This window comes from Lissotriton helveticus, chromosome 1_1 (genome assembly GCF_964261635.1).
Source record: "Lissotriton helveticus chromosome 1_1, aLisHel1.1, whole genome shotgun sequence".
In the NCBI taxonomy this organism is placed as follows: domain Eukaryota; kingdom Metazoa; phylum Chordata; class Amphibia; order Caudata; family Salamandridae; genus Lissotriton; species Lissotriton helveticus.
In genome coordinates this window covers 1,783,745,014-1,783,765,324 of record NC_136057.1, presented here as the reverse complement: position 1 = coordinate 1,783,765,324, position 20,311 = coordinate 1,783,745,014, and the positions used below count along the sequence as shown (strand labels likewise).

Below are 20,311 nucleotides of genomic sequence, written 5' to 3'. Positions count from 1 at the left end.
AACATGGCTGAACTCCGAGCTAACACTAAATCATGCAATCCTTAAAGATGTAATTGCAAGGGATAATGCCATAAGAATACCCTGGCTGAAATACATTAGATCAGCTTTTACCACGATTGGGAGACCGGAGCTCTTTAATGACCCAACCAACATCAGGAGGGAAGACATTAAATGGATTAAGCAAGAGTTTATGGAGAGGGCTCGTTTTGCGAGAGAGGAGTTGGAAGTGAGGAAACCCTCGGTACGGGCTCACATAGTTTTAACCACCACTCCCTCTCTGGAACCATATTTAAAAATTGTCACTAACCCACTCCACAGACTCCTGCTAACAAAATTTAGGTTGAATTTACTTCATTACACACTTGGTAACTTCCCTGTGTGGTCAAAACCTGAAGATGGACCACCCTGTGATTGTGATCAGTTTTCAATCCAGGATACCCTCCATTATATATTCTTTTGTGGCTTGTACACTACTGAGAGGGCAAAGTATTTACTCCCTGTCTTAAAGGCTGCTGGATTTATCCAAGTAAGGCCAGCTTTAATATTTCTTCAATTGCTGGCAGACACTCAAACCATCTTTAGTGTTGCATGTTACTTAACAGCTGCCTTCAGATCAAGGAAGAAAAGAATATCTGGGAAAACCTTACCTTAATTTAATCTTAAGTCTGGTTTTATTGTAATTTTAACCATTGTAAGTATGAAGACAAATGAAATTAATAATGTGTTATAAATTTGCAATCAAATTTGTTGCTGTTTTAAAAATTTGTATTGTATTGTGTTTTGTCCTTTTATGATTTTAACAAAAATCGAATAAAGTGTATTTTGACTGGCCTTCAAATGGATCCCCCTCGAACACATGAAGACCATCACTCACACCCTCGTCACCAGCAGACTCGACTACGGCAACGCACACTACGCCAGAATCAACAGAAACCTCACCCGCAAGCTACAAAAATCCAGAACTCCGCTGAAAGACTAATCCTCAACCTGCCACGACACTGCCACATCTCCCAGAACCTGCGCACACTCCACTGGCTCCCCATCGAGGCAAGAATCTTCTTCAAGATTCTCACCAACACACAAAAATCCCTGCACAACACCAGACCAGCATACCTGAACAGTTGACTCAAATTCCACGCACCCCAAAGGACCCTATGATTAGCCCAGCTCTCCCACACCGTCGTCCCCCGCACCAGGAAGTCCAGATAGGGAGGCCGCTCCTTCTTCTTCCCCGCGGCCCGCGTCCTGAACGTCTTCCCGCTCCCCCTCAGACAGACGACATCACTCCCCATCTTCACGAGGGACAGCAAGACAAGGCTCTTCGATAGACCTCCTCCTTGGAAGACAGGATCCTGCACCTCCCCTACACCCCAGTGCCTTGAGTCCCTTACGGGTGAGTAGTCGCGCTTAAGAAACCCATGATTGATTGATTGATTGATTGATTTGCGAATGCAAAATTGTTTTATACACATGGCCTTAGTGCTATGCACTGTGTCCATAAAATATGTTAAGCTCCCGAATGTCAATCTCTTACAAAGTGTACATTATACAGTAAAGAGGGTACCTTGAAGCGAGTGAGCTAAAACGTGAAACCAAAAACCACATGATGAGCAAACGCACTAAAAACTAACAGAAAGGACAATATAAAGAAAAAAGAAGATACAACGTATTTGTTCTCTTTATTGCCTACGAGAAATATATTCCTTTCCTTATATGGTCACTGCTCGAAAAGTGTGCAGCCTACTCGTCTGGACAGCTTTTTGTTTGCATGCGTTTGTGAACTTTACACTTCAACGTTCTGGGCTCGTGTAAGCAAAAGGGAGGAGGGAACTCGAATTCTCTGACTGCACTTCTTTTGTTCCTAAAATGTCCACATCATTGGCATGCAGGGACTTTGTTTTCTTAGAAATGCTGGTTGCTTGGCCTTGCCTGTCCTACTCAAGCGCTGCAACTAACCTCCACCTTAGCACTTTCTTTCCGCTCAGAGCTTTGATCTCTGGTTATACAGTGCATTCAGAGCTTTGATCTCTAGTTATGCAGTGCATTCAGAGCTTTGATCTCTGGTTATACAGTGCATTCAGAGCTTTGATCTCTAGTTATACAGTGCATTCAGAGCTTTGATCTCTGGTTATACAGTGCATTCAGAGCTTTGATCTCTAGTTATACAGTGCATTCAGAGCTTTGATGTCTAGTTATACAGTGCATTCAGAGCTTTGATCTCTAGTTATACAGTGCATTCAGAGCTTTGACGTCTAGTTATACAGTGCATTCAGAGCTTTGATCTCTAGTTATGCAGTGCATTCAGAGCTTTGATCTCTAGTTATGCAGTGCATTCAGAGCTTTGATCCCTGGTTATCCAGTGCATTCAGAGCTTTGATCTTTAGTTATACAGTGCATTCAGAGCTTTGATCTCTAGTTATGCAGTGCATTCAGAGCTTTGATCTCTGGTTATCCAGTGCATTCAGAGCTTTGATCTCTAGTTATACAGTGCATTCAGAGCTTTGATCTCTGGTTATACAGTGCATTCAGAGCTTTGATCTCTGGTTATACAGTGCATTCAGAGCTTTGATCTCTAGTTATACAGTGCATTCAGAGCTTTGATCTCTGGTTATACAGTGCATTCAGAGCTTTGATCTCTAGTTATTCAGTGCATTCAGAGCTTTGATCTCTGGTTATACAGTGCATTCAGAGCTTTGATCTCTAGTTATGCAGTGCATTCAGAGCTTTGATCTCTGGTTATACAGTGCATTCAGAGCTTTGATCTCTGGTTATACAGTGCATTCAGAGCTTTGATCTCTGGTTATACAGTGCATTCAGAGCTTTGATCTCTAGTTATACAGTGCATTCAGAGCTTTGATCTCTGGTTATACAGTGCATTCAGAGCTTTGATCTCTAGTTATACAGTGCATTCATAGCTTTGATCTCTGGTTATACAGTGCATTCAGAGCTTTGATCTCTGGTTATACAGTGAATTCAGAGCTTTGATCTCTAGTTATGCAGTGCATTCAGAGCTTTGATCTCTGGTTATACAGTGCATTCAGAGCTTTGATCTCTAGTTATGCAGTGCATTCAGAGCTTTGATCCCTAGTTATACAGTGCATTCAGAGCTTTGATCTCTAGTTATGCAGTGCATTCAGAGCTTTGATTTCTGGTTATACAGTGCATTCAGAGCTTTGATCTCTAGTTATACAGTGCATTCAGAGCTTTGATCTCTAGTTATGCAGTGCATTCAGAGCTTTGATCTCTGATTATACAGTGCATTCAGAGCTTTGATCTCTGGTTATACAGTGCATTCAGAGCTTTGATCTCTGGTTATACAGTGCATTCAGAGCTTTGATCTCTGGTTATACAGTGCATTCAGAGCTTTGATCTCTAGTTATACAGTGCATTCATAGCTTTGATCTCTGGTTATACAGTGCATTCAGAGCTTTGATCTCTGGTTATACAGTGAATTCAGAGCTTTGATCTCTAGTTATGCAGTGCATTCAGAGCTTTGATCTCTGGTTATACAGTGCATTCAGAGCTTTGATCTCTAGTTATGCAGTGCATTCAGAGCTTTGATCCCTAGTTATACAGTGCATTCAGAGCTTTGATCTCTAGTTATGCAGTGCATTCAGAGCTTTGATCTCTGGTTATACAGTGCATTCAGAGCTTTGATCTCTAGTTATACAGTGCATTCAGAGCTTTGATCTCTAGTTATGCAGTGCATTCAGAGCTTTGATCTCTGGTTATACAGTGCATTCAGAGCTTTGATCTCTGGTTATACAGTGCATTCAGAGCTTTGATCTCTGGTTATACAGTGCATTCAGAGCTTTGATCTCTAGTTATGCAGTGCATTCAGAGCTTTGATCTCTAGTTATACAGTGCATTCAGCGCATTGATCTCTAGTTATACAGTGCATTCAGAGCTTTGATCTCTAGTTATGCAGTGCATTCAGAGCTTTGATCTCTGATTATACAGTGCATTCAGAGCTTTGATCTCTGGTTATACAGTGCATTCAGAGCTTTGATCTCTGGTTATACAGTGCATTCAGAGCTTTGATCTCTGGTTATACAGTGCATTCAGAGCTTTGATCTCTAGTTATACAGTGCATTCAGAGCTTTGATCTCTAGTTATACAGTGCATTCAGCGCTTTGATCTCTAGTCATGCAGTGCATTCAGAGCTTTGATCTCTAGTCATGCAGTGCATTCAGAGCTTTGATCTCTGGTTATACAGTGCATTCAGAGCTTTGATCTCTGGTTATGCAGTGCATTCAGAGCTTTGATCTCTGATTATACAGTGCATTCAGAGCTTTGATCTCTGGTTATACAGTGCATTCAGAGCTTTGATCTCTGGTTATACAGTGCATTCAGAGCTTTGATCTCTGGTTATACAGTGCATTCAGAGCTTTGATCTCTAGTTATACAGTGCATTCAGAGCTTTGATCTCTGGTTATACAGTGCATTCAGAGCTTTGATCTCTGGTTATACAGTGCATTCAGAGCTTTGATCTCTGGTTATACAGTGCATTCAGAGCTTTGATCTCTGGTTATACAGTGCATTCAGAGCTTTGATATCTGGTTATGCAGTGCATTCAGAGCTTTGATCTCTGATTATACAGTGCATTCAGAGCTTTGATCTCTGGTTATACAGTGCATTCAGAGCTTTGATCTCTGGTTATACAGTGCATTCAGAGCTTTGATCTCTGGTTATACAGTGCATTCAGAGCTTTGATCTCTGGTTATACAGTGCATTCAGAGCTTTGATCTCTGGTTATACAGTGCATTCAGAGCTTTGATCTCTGGTTATACAGTGCATTCAGAGCTTTGATCTCTGGTTATGCAGTGCATTCAGAGCTTTGATCTCTGGTTATGCAGTGCATTCAGAGCTTTGATCTCTGGTTATGCAGTGCATTCAGAGCTTTGATCTCTGGTTATGCAGTGCATTCAGAGCTTTGATCTCTGGTTATACAGTGCATTCAGAGCTTTGATCTCTGGTTATACAGTGCATTCAGAGCTTTGATCTCTGGTTATGCAGTGCATTCAGAGCTTTGATCTCTGGTTATGCAGTGCATTCAGAGCTTTGATCTCTGGTTATACAGTGCATTCAGAGCTTTGATCTCTGGTTATACAGTGCATTCAGAGCTTTGATCTCTGGTTATACAGTGCATTCAGAGCTTTGATCTCTGGTTATACAGTGCATTCAGAGCTTTGATCTCTGGTTATACAGTGCATTCAGAGCTTTGATCTCTGGTTCTACAGTGCATTCAGAGCTTTGATCTCTGGTTATCCAGTGCATTCAGAGCTTTGATCTCTGGTTATACAGTGCATTCAGAGCTTTGATCCCTGGTTATACAGTGCATTCAGAGCTTTGATCTCTGGTTATACAGTGCATTCAGAGCTTTGATCCCTGGTTATACAGTGCATTCAGAGCTTTGATCCCTGGTTATACAGTGCATTCAGAGCTTTGATCTCTGGTTATACAGTGCATTCAGAGCTTTGATCTCTGGTTATACAGTGCATTCAGAGCTTTGATCTCTGGTTATACAGTGCATTCAGAGCTTTGATCTCTGGTTATACAGTGCATTCAGAGCTTTGATCTCTGGTTATACAGTGCATTCAGAGCTTTGATTTCTGGTTATACAGTGCATTCATAGCTTTGATCTCTAGTTATACAGTGCATTCAGGAGCGCGTGCTGAACCTAGTCTGGATAATAAACAAAAACTTGTTTAAAGGAAGTTGTTCCCCCCTTTAAAAATGGTTGATAAAAAAATAATGCAGCCATTCCCAGAGGCAGCGTGACCAGGCTTGTAGCATTTTATGACTTTGTGTAAAGTTGGGCCTCGTATCTGGTGAAATGCTCTATCAGGCTGTTAGGGAAACCTTCAACCTTCCCCGCAGGTGCGCTGGTCCACACAGTCAGACCTTTAACTGCTCTAAAGTGCCATAAACAGAGGTCACAGCGGTGCGACTTGTTTTTATTTGACTTTCACCTTGAACATGGTGAGGAGATATGCATTTTTATGGAGCTATGGCTGTTGACGGGATTCTATTCTTGTGGTATTAAACACACGGACGTATTTGATCGTATATATTTGTGTTTTTTTAATTTTCTACTCTCTTAGCATTTTTTTAATGAATCCTAGAAACGGTTATACAGCAAGTCTACGCACAGTTGTTTACTGTACGTTAAAAAACACGGCCCTTTAAGGTGGCTGACTTGCACTTTGGAGCCGGTGGAAGCGTAGACGTGGCAGGTGAACGGCAGGCCTGTGGTGTACCGGTAGGTGTAGGCATGCAACGTGGTGCCTAATAGTCGAGAAGGGGCCTCCTTCCGGTTCGAGTACGCTGGATGAGGCATGGTGATCATTTAAACTCCAGTGACGGCCTCCACTGGAATGTTCGTTTATTTTTAGGGGTGACCGACCTGCGACTTAAAAATGGCTCGGGTGTGTGTGCATTTTAAGAGGTTCGGTGCGTCAGTCCTACAACAGCACTATGACGCAGCGTGGCAGAATGTCTTAATGTGTCCCACTAACGCAGACCTCGGTGGCAGCGGTACCCACAAGGCCCGCTTGCGTAGGCTTCATTTTCAGGGCTTTGGCGCTCCTGCCCCCTCCCTCGTACAAGAGCTGAACAGCGCAAAGCGGCTGATCTCAAGCCTTGACACTCTAGACCCCAGGCAGCCTGCCAGGCGAGCACTGTACTGCCGTCCTGTCAGAGGAGTGAATTCAGACTTCTCCCTTTGGCCCATTGCTCCGTCTAAAGGGTCCACTCTCCCTGTAACTCATAGTGACCAGGTGTTTCCACCACAATGCTGAAATCCATAGGACTGTGTTCTCAGTCCAAGGCCGGAGACTGGACACTCTCACCACATTCCAGCAGAGCCCCCTCTCAATATGTCCACAACAGCAGAGTTGTTTGCAAACCCATTTGAGGTGAGTTACTGCTCTCAAGTCAGAGGCCAGATAGTGGCTCTTCACTCCAGCACTTTTATTTTTTATTTTCAGAACTCAGCAGCCCAACAAAAAGGTGCGAGGTGGCTTCCCTTTTCCAAAGAATCTCTCTTTGCAATTCTGCAGACACAGCTTTTGTGTGGGGTGATGATGCTCCTCACAGCAGGGTAGTCTCTAGCCTGAAGAACCCACAACAGAGGAACAAAGAGATATGAACTATCTGCTCCTGACTATGCACAGACACAAGCCAGTGATCAGGAAAGAGACAAGAGAATGGTTTTACCTAAAAGACCCATCTCACTTTGAACAAAGGCTGCAGCATCTTCACCACCACTATCTGACAAATGGAAGTGCTACAGGAAGGACCTAATCACATTTCTATAGGAGCCTGATCTTTGAACTAAACTAGATTTTCTCATTAGTGGAAAGCAGCAGTTTGGTCTCTGCTTTTACTCTGTCTGGTGGACCCAGGAATAAAAACCACCTTTTATTGGGCACTTCTGTGGTATTTTGAACTCACTATCACACCAGCTCCACACACTCTCACTCACCACTACTGTGTTTTTTACTAAAAGATCTCCACTAATGAGCCTTCTTGCGGAGCCCGTGGGGTATTGCAGTGCCGGCCCCACGAGGAGCAAAAACGTCCAATGATGAAGCATGACACCTTCACGGGTGCGTGAGGCCAACTTTTCCAAATAAGGAAATTCCCCCGACCTACTCATCCATCCTGAGACAATTAATTTCTTCCCCCCCCCCCCCCCCCCCCCCAGATCTTTCCCTTTTCTGTTGCATATTTGGCCGGAATCCTCTCCAGGAACAGTTACCCCTGAGCGCTGTACAAACATGTTCTAGGGAGCATGGGTACTGGACCTCTTTTTTTTGCTCCCAGTCCCTCCTTCTGTGGTTTGTGCACTGTGTCTTAATACCTTTGCAAGGTATGATGTAGCCAATAAATGGCCACTTTATGCAGCAGTCATCAACATGAGGTGATCCTTTATCACCATGCTGCGTCCGATTCCTTGGTTGTATTTTTCCAGGCTTACCTCTGTATATCTTTCCCTTGCAGGGATGCTTTGCAGTGTGCTGTATACGCCCTAGTTACCAGTTTAAAAGGAAGCACATTCACACAGGAGATAGGCTCATCCACACCACAGACATAGGAGCATCCCTCCTAGTATTTTCGCTCCGGCGTGATTTGTGAACACAAACAAGGAATTGTGCCATTATGGACTTGGAAGTCACCAACACCACTCATAAAACAGCCACCATTGCAATGAGCCACTAGTGCAAACCTGTGGACAAACTATCTCCAAATATGCAAGATTCCACAGCTCACCTCAAGACCTATGAAATATTTTCCTCGTTGCTGCGCCTCTCAAGCAGATGGACTAGAAAACTTGACATTTCCAAACCTTAAATCACACCACCTCCTCAACATTCATCCCTTGAGCACCTCCCTATTGTATTATATGGCAACTTTAAGACTCTGTGCATCAGCATCACCTTCTACAAACTGCACGGTTGGTATGAAGAAAAGGCACAGAAAGCATAGGACGGAGATGATAGGAAAGGGACTGAAAGCATAAGTGGTGTAAAGGATGGGGCATAGAATACTTAGGCAGATGAGACAGGGGCAGAAAAGATGGAGGGGGGAGTCCATGGAACAGACATATCTAACTTACAATTGTGCAGAAGCCACCCCATGTCGTTGCTCCTCCTCCCTCTGTGCTCTAGATTCTGCTGCCACCTCAGTGCTCCCTTGATGCTCTGTACTCCGCCATTCACAGTCAAAGGGCACAGCTTGAACCAGCCCCGGAGTGGATGCAGGATGAATAAAGAGAGCCTACCTGCACAATGGAAAAAGAACATGCATCGCCAGCTCTGAAGGAGGGTCTTAAGTGCTGGCAGATTGCAGAGTTGTGCTGCACTGAGAAGAAACCAGAGAGAGTGAAGGCGTAATAGGTGTTTGATGTTTTTACTTTCAGTTTTGTTTTTCACTCAGGGCAGTGATAAGATCCTGAGCATTCTAGGAATGGTGAAACACTGGTGTCTCCAGGGCAACCTGACCTCTTAACGAACCCAGGCTCTGTCTGAACACCTGTCAGCTGCAGATTTCTTATGCTACATTTATACACACTGCACAGTGAAGCGCCTAATGCAAAAAGCCAACAGGTCTTGTCTATGCCAAAGCTATTGGTTTTGCCAATGTGTTTTAGCCATGTTGCACACCGGCGTGGTTTCCGTTCTGCATTGCTAAAAGATAGTGGTGTAGAGGAGAGTGGAGAAGAGTGTTGTAGAGTGGAGTGGCGAAGAGTATAGTAGATTGGTGAAGAGTGAAGTGTCATGGGCTGGAGTGTCATGGTATAGAGTGGAGTAGAAGAGTGGAGCGGCGTAGAGTGAAGTACAATGGCGTGAAATTGCAACAGTTTATCACCTACCTCATGCACAAGGCAAGTCATACTATTGGCTTGGTGTATTCTAATCTAGATTTGATTGTAACAAAGCACCTTATTCCAGTGGTCGGATCATTATCTGATCTCTTTTAATCCACAGATATTTAGTTAAAAAAATGTACCTGCAGGGCAGGACTAGGATGACATGAAATTGAGTAATAGACATGCTTTTCATTTGGCCTTAGGGATTATCATCCTGCACTCACGGATCACCCCGAAGAGGCTGACAACCAGTCATTCATTTGTTCACTGATGCAGCTAATTAAGTCTCTCCTCCGCCTTCTATACATTTTTCGTGGACACCGATATCTGTTCCGTGGTTCTTCCTGGACTTGATTCAAGAAAACAAATGCTGTAAATAGTTAGAACGTCGTTTGTGGGTAAGATACAGCCCAGATGATAAAGCTATATACAAATTGGCATTTGGGGACACTTCCAAAAGCCGTGAGGTGAACGGCCAGCTAGGACAGCAGATAGCTCGCCTTTTCCAGCGCTCCAGCACCTAAACTACGCCGTGAGGGAAACGGCCAGCGCTAGCAGCGCTCACTTCTACAGCGCTCCACCGACCATCCAGACTACAACACCCAGGTGCCCCGGCGGCGGAAGTGACGCCGCACGAGCGCCCGGAGGCGCTTGAAAGAACGGAGCGCCCGGAGCTCCTGTGGGACACTTCCAAAAGCCGTGAGGTGAACGGCCAGCTAGGACAGCAGATAGCTCGCCTTTTCCAGCGCTCCAGCACCTAAACTACGCCGTGAGGGAAACGGCCAGCGCTAGCAGCGCTCACTTCTACAGCGCTCCACCGACCATCCAGACTACAACACCCAGGTGCCCCGGCGGCGGAAGTGACGCCGCACGAGCGCCCGGAGGCGCTTGAAAGAACGGAGCGCCCGGAGCTCCTGTGGGACACTTCCAAAAGCCGTGAGGTGAACGGCCAGCTAGGACAGCAGATAGCTCGCCTTTTCCAGCGCTCCAGCACCTAAACTACGCCGTGAGGGAAACGGCCAGCGCTAGCAGCGCTCACTTCTACAGCGCTCCACCGACCATCCAGACTACAACACCCAGGTGCCCCGGCGGCGGAAGTGACGCCGCACGAGCGCCCGGAGGCGCTTGAAAGAACGGAACGCCCCTCGCCCCCGCGAGTCGCGCGCGGGAGCGCCCGGGGCTAAGCCCGGGCAAAGGGCGGGCCCTCTACGGCCCTCATCGGCACAAAGAGGCAGGAGCAGGGCCAAGAACGCTGTTCAATCTCAACTAAGTAAGTGTTGCCACCCTATTACTTCTGTATCCGGCGGGATCATCATATTGTTGACACCCCAAGGACTGCCTTTGCTGATACTAATATGACTAAACCCAAAGCATCCTCCGCTCCAATTAATACAATTGAAACCTACATGGTACAGAAAGTTGCCAAAATCAACCAAGATTGGAGGTCCTCATTGGGTCTTAGCTATTCTCCGGATATGCTTATTGGCAATACTCCTCCACCAGTCTCAATACTTGACATTAGCAATGAGGTTTTTCAAATACCCGATACCAACTCATTGACCCAACTTCTAGTCGAAATTAATGAAACAACCTCCGACTGCACTATAGACGTTGGAAGTAATACCCTAGAGGAGGAAGCCCCTACACCGGTGCCAGCCCCCAGAATAACGAAAAACAAGGGTAAAAATATACCTAAAAGGGGCGGACTTAGATCGGAGAAAAAATGTCTTGAGGCTGCCTCAGAGGATAAACATGGTGACGATATTGAGAATAAAGGGGGAGGTGGAATCCATCTAGACGAAGATCAATTCAAAAAGCTACTGAATGCTATAGATAACAAAATCAAAGTGATCACCAAACCACTTCTAAGCAAAATTGATTCGCTCACAGTAGAGGTCACTAGATTGGGATCGCTTCTGCAAAAAATTATAATAGAAACACCTAGGCCAGCCCATACAAATTTGACAATGGTAGACCCAAAAAACACTAAAGCCACAGTCTGCCCAGGTAGTGTCGCAAGCACTTCTCAAAACACCACACACCAACCTGGTCAAGGGGGAGAAGGGATAGGAACTATAAATCCAGTCCCGAGGGTTGAGGACTCAGCAGGGCCCGCTACCATAAATACCAACGAAATAGAGAACCTGGATAGGGGTCCTGTAGAACTAATAGTAGAAGCTTCCCCATTAATTCTGGTTCTAGCAAATGTTCCTCAACTAGAACCAGGACAAGAGGAGAATATCCCCTCATTGATAAATAAATCACTCCATTGGCTATCCAAGAATATGGCTTTTAAGCCAGGAGGCAGGGACCAACTGGCACAAGAAATAGTAAAAGCTAGAAGGGTCGAATGGATCGGAGGTGGCTGTAAAAAGTTTAGGGGGGATTGCGTGGTGTTGCACCTCTCAGATCCCGAAGCCCTACCAAACATTCTAGCTAATATATACCCCCCTCAGCGAAGATCAACAGAAATTGTGCCACTAACGTTGGACTTCTTTTATACAAAAAGGGGAAATGCCATAAACCCAACGTTGCTAAAAACTAAATGGAACACCATCACTAGAAAATCCAAATATCCACCAAACAAAAGTAACTGGGGAATTACGTTAGAAAATAGGTTCTCTGCCATATCAGGATTAAGCCAATGTGATTGACTGGATAGCCAGAAGAGTGTAGGGCATCTAAAGACTATAGAGGTTCATCATGGGAACCCTAGTCTTACCATGGTAGAAGAAACAGGCCGCAGGACACCCGATCCTAGAGGTTGTACCACTGAATCAGTGGAGAACAGCTCATTAGCTGCTCAACCAGGTATTACATTGATTGAAGTAAGGTCCCTATCTGATGAACCTTCCCCTAACCTGACTACTCCCTTAAATAAGAGGAGTATGGAAAGAGGAAGCCCCATCAAGATCATCTCTTGGAATATTGCAGGTATCCAAAATAAAACTGTGACCCCGGAATGGTACGACTTTATAGATTCTTATGACATTGTACTGTTACAAGAGACATGGTCAGTGTCTCCAGTATTCCGCCAGGGATTCTTGAACTTTTATGTGCCCGCGAAGAAGAATCTAAGGGGACGCCCCTCAGGGGGCTTAACCATCTGGTTACGGCAAACTCTGCAATGTACTACTAAGCAAAATCTTACTCCAAACAGAGACCTACTTTCTATCCTGCTTACTTGCAACGATGGTTGCAAGCTGGCAATATACAACATCTATGCTAGGGGGACTCTAGGGGGTATACCCTCAGATATAATAGCTGCTCTAGATGCGGACCTAGAGAAGTTATCCACTCAGTATAATATATTAGTAGGAGGCGACCTAAATACAACATTTGAACCTCTAGGCTGTGAGGACAACGATCTGACCTACGAAGAAGACACGAAATGGGGAATCCCTCAGTTGGACATTCCAGTGGTTAAAAAATGGTCACAAGTAGCTATTCAGGTGAAAAGTTTATGCCTATCCAGAGGATTGAGGGCAGTAAATGGCCGTACTCCCTCTGATCCTCACGGTAGACATACCTTTGATAATCTTAGATCAAGCAGTAGAATTGATTATATTCTGATAGACATTAGAGTCTGGAACAAAGTGATCGATATGCAGGTCATATCCAGGTTGGAGAGTGATCACAACCCTCTGTCCTTAACATTCAATCTTGAACAAAAAATCATGACAGAAAATTTAGCTAGGAACCTTATGACCTCAGACGTTGTTTTAACAAACGACGTTCGTCATGTTAGATGGGCAACTTTAGTGGCCAATGCAGAGGATAGGCAGGTCCTAGAGGGGCTAGTTATTGATGAAGTTGCCAGATTGCAGGTTTTAATGAATGATGGAAATTTTAAAAAGATAATTGAAGAGTCACAGCCAAAGTTTTTTGCCAACCTCCAGAAATTATTTTTGAAGGCTGGCAAGAAGAAGAAGGGAAATGGACAACCTATAAAAAAGGGTTGGTGTGACCAATCATGTAGAGTAGCAAGGCATAACCTTAGTAATGCTCTTAGGTCTAAAACGGGAGTTTTGAAAGCCAGAGATGAATATAGAAAAACTCAGGTAAAGGCAAAAAAGCAATGGGATGAGAATTTCTGGTTAGAACTGAAGAAGGCTTGTGCTGACAAACATCAGAAAGAGCTTTGGGCCATACTAAAATGGGGTTCAGGGGGTGTAGCGGAATGCCCAAAAAATCACGTCCCGAAAGAGTCTTGGGTTGACTTCTTCAAACCCCAATTCGCTGACAGTATAGGACAACAGGTAGTTCTTCCCCTAGAAAGGGTCTTCTATGCCAATGGACCATTCACACTAAAAGATGTACATGAGGCAATGGATGGAGTGACCAGAGGCAGGGCACCAGGCATTGATGGTATACCGGCTGACGTTTTCCTATTAGACAGAGATAGCTGGTGCAAATATTTTGTATGGCTTGGGAATGCTATCGCACAGGGGGCGAAGATTCCCTCAACGTGGAAAGGAGCAGAAATTATTCCAGTTTACAAAAAAGGAGATAAGGCTCTAGCAAGCAACTACAGGCCAATCAGCCTTATCGACTGCGCCCAAAAATTGATGGGTAGGCTGGTTCAAAAGAAGTTACAAGCCTGGATAGTTGACAAGGACATTCTTTCGCCTTATCAAGCTGGTTTTCGCCCTTTAACCAGCTCTGTTGACCAAGTGTTTCACTTTTTAACTATATATTGGAAGAACGTCACCCTGCTAAATGGTCCCCTGCTCGCTGTTTTTGTTGACCTGAAGGCCGCTTTTGATTTAGTTCCCCGTCAAAAACTTTGGGGTGTTCTAAGGGATCTAGGAATAAGCCCGGAATTACTAACTTTGCTTGTAAGACTCCACGAGAACAACTACGCCCGGATAAGGTGGGGAACCCAGGGGGAGATCACGGAAACCTTTCCTGTGGAGAGAGGAGTAAGGCAGGGCTGTGTCCTGGCTCCCACGCTATTCTCCCTCTACATAAACGGTATCGTGGACTTTCTGAAGCAAACTCCGACAGATGCTCCATTACTGGATGGGAAGCGAGTTCCAGTACTCATGTTCGCGGACGACACCTTGCTGGTCTCGCGGACTCCTAGCGGCCTACAAAAGACACTAAACGCTTTTGGAGAATTCTGCCGGATCCGAGGCTTAGAAATAAATACATCTAAAACAAAATTTATGAACCTGAATCCCTCTAAGAAATACAAGGGGAAAATGGGCTACAATGGGGCCTTTTTAGAAGAAGTTGACGCCTTTACCTATCTAGGCATCTCTATGAACGCTTGTATGAATTGGAGATCTCATATGGACTTTGTAATGTTAAAATATAATCAGTTGGCAGGGGCAATAACAAAGAAGCATAAAACTTCATTTTCAAAACCAATACAGCCAACATTGGAGATTTACGGCATGAAAGTGCTGGGTGCATGTCTTTACGGGTCAGAACTTTGGGGCTTCACCAATTTGAAGGCTTTATCAGCGGCAGAAAATAAATTCCTGCGAGGCTTAATCGGAGTCCCACAGAGTACCCCCACCATTCCTCTCCTTTATGATCTGGGGAGGAAAAGGATTGAGGACATGATTAGACTCCGCCCCCTCCTATATTGGAGGCGTATAAAAACTACCCCGGAACTGAGCCACTATGCTGCTGCCTTATTGGATGTTGACAATTCTGACACTTTTCACAAAGTAGTTTGGTTAAAAGAGGTGAGGAAACTACTTCAAAAATTGCACCTTGAACACTTGTGGTCTGAAACCGACCCAGATGTCTTTCCTTCCAAGAATGCATTAAAAAAGCTATACTGGGAAATGATAAATAATGCCGTATTGGTTTCCAGCCAATCCCCTGCCTTGACATCCCAGTTCTTAGAGATAAAAACACTCCCTATGTTTGAATTGTACTGGGATTTGATCTCCAAGCCTTTAGATAGGAAATTGTTTTTTCAGTTTAGAGTCGGCACCCTACCCCTAAATGCTTTTACTGTTAAATGGTCCCCTGATAACGTTAGCACATGCTTTTATTGCAAATCCCATGCAGAAGATCTTTTGCACTTTTTATTCGTATGTCCATTATACGCTGCCCCAAGGAGCAGATGGCTGAAACCTGCATGCAAAAACCTGGGCACAAGGAGATGTCTCGAGGCTTACAGGGTCCTGAAATCAAACTGTGCCCCTCAACTTGTAATTGCAGTCGCCAAGTTCCTGGGATGGGCTTGGATAATACGCACGCGCACTTTAAAACCCCCATGAACTACATGAACTTCCTTTGGACTGTGATGATACTTTTAATGTCTAAAATTTTAAAGATTTTTTATTCGCCAACAAAGCAATACTGCATGTTATTTAATATGTTTTTTATACTATTAGATTAGTATTTATTATGCTTAGATAGGGATGAAAGCTTTTATGACAATGTTGTCGAATAAAGTATTTAAACTTGAAACTTGACAAATTGGCATCAAAAGAGTACCGTAAAAAAAACAAGTTGGCAAAAGCTGAATTCTTCACAGAGGCTATTAGGAAAGCAGAGAACTCTTCTCATGAAGTATTTAAAATTGTAAAACAGCTTCGTCTTCTGAATGCCTGTCGTGTTAGGATTCCCGCCTCCAAGGAACTCAGTGATAAGTTGGCCGCTTTTTATGTAGAAAAGATTGAAAACATTCAGGGCTCATTTCTCACCTCAATGGAGATGTAACCCTTTAAGGACGATGTTCATAAGTCTAATATCAAGTGTACTCTTTCCACTTTTGATCAGATCTCATTAGACAAGTCTCGGAATGGAGATCCTTCAGTGCAAATCAGGCTCTAATTTAGACCCCTGCCTTCCAGGTAAGCTAGCCCATACTATTGATCTAATTAATCCTCCCCTCAACCATGTTTTTAACTATTTTCTAACTCATGGATTAGTTCCTAATTATTGGTAACGGGCAGTGGTTATCCCTCTATTGAAAAAACTGCTGCTGCTCCAACTTTAATGGAAAATTTCCACACCATTTCATTACTTCTGGCAGCAGCAAAATTCCTGGAAGAATAAGTTAATTACCTTCTGCAACGCCTTATCTGGTAGAGACTATTTAGCAGCAGATTCCATACCTTATTATTATCCACAGGCATGAGACTGGACCTGGAAATATTTTGCGAGCAGAATCCCTGTGCGCTAGTAGGTGGCATCGTTCGGCACAGCGCAGCAGCCGCCGACGCGCAGGAAGTGACGTGCGCAGGAACCTATAAAGGCACCACCCCGGCTTGCTGATGTCAGTTTCTTTTCGCTATTTTCCACACTAGGGAGCATCGAGGCTCAAATAACTCTGATCATTGGTGTGCAAAACTAGGGCCTGAAAGGGGAAAACCCCTGTCCTTAAAAATCTGTTTACAGAGCGAGGAGGATGGGTGGGGTGGTAAGGAATCTGTGGCTACATAATCTTTCTACCAGATAAGGCGTTACCAAAGGTAAGTAACTTGTTCATCTGATAGAGACGTCTAGCCGCAGATTCCTTACCTTAGAATAGATACCCAAGCAATACCACCCCGGAGGCAGGTCTGCAAACCGATCAGATCAGAAAGTCTTGCAAGTCCGATAGGGTAAAATGCCCATTCCGAAGGACCCTTTTGTCCAGGCAGTAGTGCTTGGTGAACGTGTACAGAGTATCCCACATTCGTCCTTGGCAGATGTCCAAGGCTGGAACTCTACGTGCTAATGCAGTGGTCGCAGGCTTAGCTCTGGAAGAATGAGTATGCAAACCCTCGGGGCAGGCTTCTTGGCCAGAGCGGAGCATATTTTAATGCACAGTCCATTAGGAGATGGTCTGTTTCTGCACGCCTTTCCTCTTCTTCGCTCCGACATACCGCACAAAGCGTTGGTCATCCACCCAAAACTCTTTAGCACAGTCAAGTTAGAACAACAATGCTCTTTTTGGGTCCAATCGTTGGAATTGCTCCTCTTCCTTAGAGGGATGCGGCGGAGCGTAAAAGGTAGGCAAGGGTGATGGACTGGCCTGCATGAAAGGAAGTAGCAGCTTTCGGGAGGAAGAAAGCTCTGGTGCGAAGAATCATCTTGTCCGGGAAGATGTTTAGGTACAGAGGCTTAGATGACAAAGCCTGAAGCTCAATGAAACTCCGGGAAGATGTTATTCCCACTAGGAAGGCCATCTTGATGGTAAGGAGCCTTAGATGACAGTTGTGCAGTGGCTCAATGGAGTGCACATCAGAAAGGTGAGTACTAGTTTGAGATCCCACTGAGGCATGATGAAGGGTGAAGGTGGAAACATCTGTTGAAGACCTTTCAAAAACCTATTCACAGCAGAGGATTTGAACAGTGATGGCTGATCTGGCAACCAGAGAAATGTTGAGATTTCAGAAAGATAGCCCCTTGAGGTGCCCTAAGCAGAGCCCTGTTGGGCGAGAGAAAGAATAAATAGAAGGAGCTGAGAAAGGGGGTCAACCTGTTTTTCTGCACATCATGCCACAAACCTGCCCCAGCAGGCAGGCGTATACCATCTTTGTGGAGGGATGCCTGGCAGCCAAGATTACAATGCAAGCTTCAGACAGAGGGTCGAAAGCTGTCAGCTGTTGCTGCTCAATCTCCACGTAAGAATGCGGAACGCTGCCAGGTTCTGGTGGAAAACCCTTGCCTGCTGCAACAGGAGATCCTCCTAAAGGGGCAGCCTGATTGGAGGATTGGTGGCCATGCTCAATAGCGCAGGATACTAAACTACTCGCCCCCTGTCCAGGGCCACAAGGATGACTTGGGCCCGGTTGTTCCTGATCCTTTTGAGAACTCAGGGTAGGAGTGGTATGGGTGGAAAGGAGTAAAGGAGGCCTAAGCTCCACTCCAGACAAAAAACATCTCCAAGCAAGAACCACCTTGGAAACTCCAACACCAAAACTGCGGACATTGCATGTTCTCTGTGGGGGTGAACAGATCTAACCAAGGCTCTCCCCACTGCTGAAAGAGACCATGCACCACCTCCGTAAGGAGACGCCATTTGTGATCCTCTAGACATATGCCGCTGAGCTTGTCTGCTTGGACGTTCAGAGAGCCTGCCAGTTGTTGAACCACCGGGGATATGCCCGGACGTTCCAGCCATGTACAGAGGCACAAGGCCCCTTGAAAAAGGGTCCACGACCCAAACCCACCCTGTTTGTTGCAGTACCACATTGCGATATTGTTTTCCGCGAACACCTGCACAAGCCTTCCCTTGATGGAGGGTAGAAAGGCTTTCAACGCCAGTTACATCGCCCGGAGCTCCAGTAGGTTGATGTGGAGCCGGAAATTCCACTGGAGACCAGAGGCCATTGATCTCCACCTCTCCCAAATGGTCTCCCCATCACAGGAGTGAGTCATCTGTTACTACTGTCAGATCTGGTATGGGGAAGGGAGAGGGATCTGCCACTGATCCAATCACGGTTTGTTAACCACCACTTCAGATTTTTTGCAGTTCTCTCCAAGATCTGGACCATATCAGAGAGATTCCCCTGATGCTGCAACCACTGAAACTTCAGGTCCCACTGCAGAGCCCGCATATTCTAAAAGGCATGTACCACATGCAGGAGGCCATAAAGCCCAGCAGCCTCAGAGTCAGTCTCACCAAAACCCATGATATAAGCTGAAACTGGAGTATCCTAGCCTGAATATCCTGGACTCACTGTTCGGGAAGATAAGCCTGAAACTATACCATGTGTAGAACAGCTCTGATTAAGGGGAGTGTCCGAGAGGGAGTCAGATGAGACTTCGTCATGTTGATCATGAACCCCAGAAAGTGCAGGTGGTCTGCCGTAGTCTGGAGGTGAAAGACGACTGCCTGGGGCGAGCACGCCTTCAACAGCAAGTCGTTGAAATAGGGGAAGACTGGTACCTCTTATCTCCGCAGATAAGCTGCAGCCACCACCAACGTGGTGAACACCCGAAGGGCACTGGTATGGTCAAAAGGGAGCATGGCGAATTGAAAGTGTTCGTGGCCCACCGTGAGCCGCAGGTAATGCCTGTGGGCAAGCAAGAAAGGAATGTGGAAGTATGCGTCCTGCAAGCCCAAAGCGACCAACCAGTGTACCGGGTTGAGGGCAGACAGAACTTGAGCGAGTGTGAGCATTTTTAATTTCTCCTTTTTCAGGAAGAAATTGAGAGGTTGCAGGTCTAGGATAGGATGAAGACCTCCAGCCTTTTTGGTCGCGAGAAAGTAGCGGGAATAACAACCATGACCTACTTCTGGCATCAGCACCCTCTCTATGGGCCCCTTGGCAAAGAGAGCCGCCACTTCCTGTCGGAGTAACGAGAGTTGGCCGTCAGTCAGCCTGTCGCAAGAGAGGGGCATGGGTGGAGGAGTATTCACAAAGGGGAGGGACTAGCCCCTTGGGACAATCTGGATAACCCAGTGAACTGATGTTATCAATTTACTGTGGTGCAGGTGATGGTGTATCCTACCGCCCACTGGTTGCCCATAATGGTTGCCAGGACAATGGCGGCGGGCAACTGTCCTGTTCACAGAAGCCCCTGTGTAGGTCTTGGACTAGACCCACAGCAAGACATCTGGAAGGGCTTCATTAAATGGGAAAAGTGGTTCTGTAGGAGGTACCTCCTGGCTAAAGCATCTCTGTCAATATCTTGACTGCCACTGTAGGATGGCTAAGGTCCAGGACCTCAGTCGCCCTTCTCACCACCATAGTAAAAGAGGCTCCTTCCTCCGTAGCTGCAGTAGGTGGAGAGACCATGCCAGTATCGGAGGAGGTGTCCAGTCCATTGGCATCAGCCAATTCTGCACATCAGTCCATATTGGGGTCTAGGAGCTCTAATTCTTCAGGGTCCAATGCCCCCTCCTAATCTTCCCCAAGGCCTAGCCCAAAGGAATAGGCCTCAGGCTCTGGATTGGAGGGTATGGCTCCAGTCGGCACCTGAGTCGGCATTGTGTGAAGCCACTCTGGCTCCAGGTCAGACTCTGTGATAAAAATGGGG

The 20,311-nt window shown here is 45.5% G+C and overlaps 1 long non-coding RNA gene across 4 annotated transcripts in view; it reads right to left on the bottom strand.

The window, feature by feature from the left end:
* LOC144752479 (uncharacterized) overlaps positions 1-20,311 on the bottom strand; it is a 307,677-nt gene that overhangs the window by 190,543 nt on the left and 96,823 nt on the right. The window contains exon 1 of one of the 4 annotated variants that reach the window (XR_013594116.1): positions 8,786-8,854. The exons of 2 other annotated variants lie outside the window; for them this stretch is intronic. This is a non-coding gene — a long non-coding RNA (uncharacterized LOC144752479). Of the gene's footprint in view, positions 1-8,620; positions 8,741-8,785; positions 8,855-20,311 lie in introns of those variants that run through there. One more of the 4 variants, XR_013594115.1, reaches the window with a different exon arrangement.